The sequence below is a fragment of the Typopeltis vanoorti genome, chromosome 3 (genome assembly GCF_054136105.1).
Source record: "Typopeltis vanoorti isolate ZY-2024b chromosome 3, IOZ_Tvanoo_1.0, whole genome shotgun sequence".
NCBI classification, from domain to species: Eukaryota; Metazoa; Arthropoda; class Arachnida; order Uropygi; family Thelyphonidae; genus Typopeltis; species Typopeltis vanoorti.
The window spans coordinates 78,342,254-78,348,253 of NC_143551.1; the positions used below are offsets into that span (position 1 = coordinate 78,342,254).

General features: G+C 31.6%; 1 protein-coding gene across 2 annotated transcripts in view; it reads right to left on the bottom strand.

Annotated features, from left to right (window-relative positions):
* Positions 1 to 5,335, bottom strand: part of LOC150108304 (uncharacterized) — a 55,951-nt gene extending 50,616 nt beyond the window's left edge. The window contains exon 1 of one of the 2 annotated variants that reach the window (XM_090415732.1): positions 5,268 to 5,335. The gene's annotated coding sequence lies outside the window, so the exon portion shown is untranslated. Of the gene's footprint in view, positions 1 to 28; positions 104 to 5,267 lie in introns of those variants that run through there. The other variant, XM_090415733.1, reaches the window with a different exon arrangement.
* Between the last annotated feature and the right edge of the window lie 665 nt (positions 5,336 to 6,000).

Genomic DNA, 6,000 nt, shown 5'->3' on the forward strand with positions numbered 1-6,000 from the left:
TGAAATAAACGTATTGTAAACCTCTTACCTGCAAATGATTTTGGCACAGGCAAACAAAAAAAAACGCATTCGAAATATAATACGTTTCTGCAAATGTGTATCGACTGTGCCCACTCGATCGTGGGGCCTGGGTGCATTGCACCCACTGCACCCCCAAGATGGCAGGCCCTGGGTACTGTGGGTTGATGGTGGTAGTTTGTTGTATTGTTGGAGGATTAAGCAGAGGAGACAGTGAGTTGTATAGTGGAACAGTGTACTCTCCCACAATCAGTCCTTGGAGGTGTCATGTAATAATAATAATAATTATTTTGTAACCATCTGTCAAATTTAAGAAAACATGAGTTAATGGCAAGACATTGAATCAAAACTGTTATATCTTAACATCTCCTTAGCATCATTTTTTTTCCCAGATTTCAATAAATGAGTTATAGCTCTGACATTTTCTGTTATAAAGATTCATAAATTAAATCAAATTTCATTAACTGATGAATTCTGAAAACTAACATAGACATAAACATAAATCTGTCTTTAACTGAAGACAGATTCCTGGCATTTGTATATATATATATTACCAATTTTATACTTTAAGAACTTTTAGTTCATCTGACATTATCAAATATCAGCTTAATTAGTTTAAATAAAAATAACAATCAGTAGATCTCACCACCTCTAGAAAATATTCCTCTCTAGAGCAGAGTGTCCACTGAGGGTACTAACATACATAAAGCTTATAACCATTGATGGGTAAGATTCACATAAAAACTACTGACTTTTATAAGTATTGATACTTTATTGTATGCCTAATGTTATCAGTTTTGAAAGTCATAACTGCAGTTAAATAGTGCAAATATTTTTGATTTGAGTAATTTTCATGATTTTTTTTTTTTTTTTTTGTAATCCATGCGATTTGTTATACTGATTTGTGTTAAGTCATTTCTACTTGTTTATCTACCCATATGTGGTACTAATGTACTATAGGTTGATCAACCAATCTCTTGTGTATGTGCTCAACATAAAAAAGAAACTCATTTATTAAAAAATATAAAAATTATTTTTTATTAAAATGTAAAAAAATTAAAAGATGCAGTTATGAAATGAAAATGAAAACCATGATTTAACCAACTCATGGCATAACAATAAACTGAATAATCTCCATGATTATATAATACACAAATAAATTTTGTAAGCTAAATGTTTCAAGTTCAAGCATGTAGAGATATTTATGAAAAAAAGTCTATCCATTTTAATTTTGAAGGATATTATTTTCATTTCTTTCAAAACAAAAAAATGTAATGCTGCTATAAAGTTTACTACCTCACAACTCTTCAGACTACTTATTAATAAACAATTCAGGTACTTCATCTTCCAATCATATTAACTATACCACAACTTACCTGGTTACATAAAGAATTTCATCCAGCCACTGTTTGCAGATATACTGGTTGCAGGCATTGGTATATGGCATATTTGGAGGTTCACTGAGGAAACAATGCTCAAAAATGTGTTTATTTTGATATCGCGGAAAATCAGTGTAAAAAAAAATAATAAAATAAAATAGGCCGATAAAATATACAGTTGTTGCTCTCGGCTAGAGAGTTCCACAGATGATCTGGAAGACATGCATCACCAAATTAGTACAATGAGTACAGGTTCAACTGATTATTAAGGGGAACTATGGAAATATAGACTGGAAGAAAGAAAGATCACATGTTAAGAAGGAATTAGAATTTATACACCTACTAAGAGATAATTACTTAAGGCAACATGTGATGGAGGGGACTAGAGGGTGGGAGAGTATTGGACCTGACCAATAGGATCAGAAGAGCTATCCATAACCAAAGTGACCACAATACTTCCAATTGGTGAAAGTGGCCATGCAGTCTTCACATGGGAGACTGGAAAACATGACTACTGTCCGACCACAGATATGAGAACCTCAATTGGAAATGTGCCAAGAAGAGTCAATTCATGTTGAAGAGTAGAAAGAAATAAGGCAATGTACAAATTGGTCACAACATGCAAAATCATGTGCCTTATACATAAACATTTTCCAACTATTATACAAGCAAAATAGTTACAACTTTAAAAACTACAATGTTTATAAAAGAGAAGTTAATTTTCCGATGTGTAATAATAAGCAATTCATCCCACAATATGGATTGATTACCCTATTATTGGATATGTGTTGAAGGGTCTCGCATCTGTGAGTGTACAGTAATATTCTGTCAAGAAGAGATATATGTGGAATTACAAGGCAGGTGTTTATGACAAGCTTAGGAAGATGCTTAAATCTGTGCCATGTCATAAAACTGCCTAAGATAAGGAGGGTTAATCAGGTAGGAGTTAGATGGATGAGTAATATCATTAAGCATGAGCTGCAGAAGAAAATGGTGTGGAGGCTATATAAAGAGAAAGGTGACCAGCAAACTGATGAACAGTATTAGGCTCAGGCAAGAAAAGTGACCAGCACATGGCAAGGAAAGCAAAATTGGATTATGATATATCATCATAGTGAGGTTACTGCTGTAACATATGTGACCAACACTGATGTGGAAACAGAGGTGGATGAATTGGAAGTTCCATATTGCAGAATTTCAATGTAAATACAGCTGTGGAATTAGATAGAATATCAGCTAGGGTTTTGCAAGAATGTGCAGGGGAACTGGCAATGCCTCTGACTAGGCTGTTCAATTTAAGTCTCAGCTCTGGTAGTTCCAAGTGGGTGGAAAGAGGGCAAAATTATTCCTTTGCATAAGGGAGGTTCCAAGGCTAGAATAGCAAATTATAGACCAATCAGTATTTCAGCCATGGTGGTAAAAGTACTAGAAAAATTGGTAAAAAAGAGAATTAAAGAATGGTTAGATAAAAATATGATACTATATGAGGGTCAACATGGCTTTATGAAGAGTTGGTCATGCCTTAGTAATTTACTAACTTTTTATAATAGAGTAAGAGCTGAGTGGGATAAAGGAAATGGCTTCACTATGATTTCGCAAAGTTATTTGACATCAACTCTGTTACACAAATTAGAACAAATGGGTATAGATATGATACTGGTTAAGTGGATAAGAGGGTGGTGGCTGCTGGACAGATATCAAAATGTGGTATATGGAGGGAACAGAATCCAGTCAAAAACAGATGACCAGTGGTGTGCCACAAGGTTCAATGCTGGGACCATTACTGTTTAATTTGTACATAAATGATATAGGAAATAACCTAAGGAAATATTAGATTGTTTGCTGATGATGCAAAATTAGGTAGAGTAATAGTTAATCAAGGTGATGTGGAGAGTTGCAGGACAATTTAAATAAGCTGTCAGTATGGGCATAAGATAACGGGTTTCAGTTTAATGTGGAGAAATGTAAAGTTATGCATTTTGGGATAAATAGATTACAAGCCTTGTATCACATTGATGGCACTGTACTCCAGAAGCTAGAGATTTAGGGGTGGTGGCAGACAGAGAGTTAGAGTTTAGAGATCATATTGCTAAGGTAGTCCATAAGATTACTTGGCTATTGAAGAACATATTAACAAGTACAGATAAGGAAGTTGATGACAGAACAAGGGGTGATCCTGTGGATAGATTGGGTCTTCCACGATGAGTCTTCAGACTCCACATAAGTGTCCTGTATAATAATAATAATAATAATAATAATAACAAAAATCCATTTTGAAAAACTGAATTCATTTTCTGTAAAAAACTTAAATTATATGCTCAATAGAGAAAACTATTTTCCTCTTTGCTCTGAATTATAAACTAAATCATCTGCTTGGAGTAACAATATTTAAAATATCAATGTCCAACCACAGTAAGAAAAAAAAAGCAGTTTAATCCACTGAAGCGAGAATTAATACAGATGGCAATTTTGTGTATGTAAACATCAGCGGTTGTATACAGAAAATTTATTAACAAAATATGTATTTATTAAAAATTGATTTAAATCCCTCAATTACTTAATTGAGAGGTATAAATCAATTTATTAATAAAAAAATAAATAAAAATACTATAGCTTAATAAAATAATAATAAATGCCTGTTAAGTAACAGTTATATGTGTATATAAAACTCGAATCAATTCTGCCCAGGAACTTGGATGTCTAAAACCGCTGCCTGTTTTGCGCAGAGGTAACAGGTTTGGAAAAGCCTGCTTGCTGTGAACGCCATTGCGTAATGTTTTGAGTTCATACTTGGAAACGGGGGGGGGGGGGATATGTTCGCAATTCAGCAATTATTGAAAACTTTTTCAGCGTCTAACTTCAGGATGGGGGAAAAAAACGGAAAAAAAAATTTTTTTTTTCAATAACCAAAACTATTATGCCTGTCGTATAGAATTCGGTAAACACAACCATATATAAAAAATAGTTGCACACAATTATTTTTTATATGTGCAACAATAATACATTGATTTTAAACCAACACGTTTGAAAAGAAAAGTTTTTTTTTTTTTTTTTTAAGTTGTAATATATAACACAGTGATTGCACAAACACAAAGAAGTTATGTGCGGATCAGCAAAAAAAAAAAAAAAAAAAAAAAAAAAAAAAAAAAAAAAAAACCCGGAATTTCATATACATTAAAACATTAGCAAGATATTTAATGGTGATACACATACACACAACATATTTGTGATATTTTAATATACGTTAGTTCTTATGATTTTTTTTTAAAGTTGGCAAAAGTGTTTGACAGATTGTAATCTATTATCAAAAGTATACATAACTTTAAATCCAAGTTTCTATTTTGTTCACACACACACACACATTCAAATGATCTGATATGCATAACAAAATTGTTCATATCTGAAAATAAACAAGACAAATCCTATGTTTGGTAAATATATAACTCTGTAATCTCTTCTAAGAGTATTATTGCAACCAGAAATAATGATTACACTTCAAATATATTTCTATTCGGTATTATTTATCAAGTACATTATACGTCGGAAATATCCAAATTCTACTTTTAGTTCAAATCAGTTTTCATTAGTTTCTCAGATAATTCGAGAAAGGGATGTTCATAAATATATTTAATTTCTCTAATGTTTTATAAATTTTCATACGCTACTACTGAATATACAATTTTTTAAATTTGATTATAATGGGTGAATTTTAGTGATCGATGGAATGTTTTCCGTTTCAAGTTAAATAACTCTTCTTTCTCATTAAAAACTGGTAAGTTTTTATTACATAAGATTTCAAATCCTGAAAAACATCAAAAATTATATTTCTGTGAGTGTTTTCTAAAATAAAATTAGTTGTGAATCACTTACGTTAAGTAGATCTTATTTGCGATAACCAAAATTCATCCAAAACTCCAAACAGAAATGAAGTCGAACGCTGAACAAGCGTTCCATAGAACTATTCTACTCGCGCACCACATTAAAGCTGACTGACTACATAATTTAATGAAATCTTAATTTTTTAAATAAATTATTTTAGTATTTTTTTGAAAAAATATGAATTCCAAAAATAAGTTATTAATTCACACATATAAAAATAATGCGTGTTAATTCTTATTTTAATTCGCAATTATTTCGTATTCAGAATTTCTCCTTCTCTCTCCAGTTTTTCGTTTTACAAATTATTAACAATTCTTGGAAATAAAAAAAAATAACCAAAACAAACAAAAAAGCAGATTATTAATTGACACACACGCGCACGCACGCCAACTTTCAAGTATTTATTTGAATTTCAAGCTTTCATTAATTTTTATAGAAATGCGTTTTATTTTGTTGATGTTATATTTGAAGCTTGAATATGATGAAAATATCATGAATCGAAACATTCTTTTTTGGAGTTGCCCGAAATAATAATAATAATTCTGAGCACATCTATTCCGGGTTGTTGTATATATCTGCTTACATGGAATATGATGAATTTTATTTCTATTCCAAGCCCACAAGAGCATTATAATTATCTCTTGGACGAAAGATGCTCTTATAAATCACAAATTGTGTTGTAAATCACAATTAACAAGAGACAACAGGCTGTGCCAAAATGACC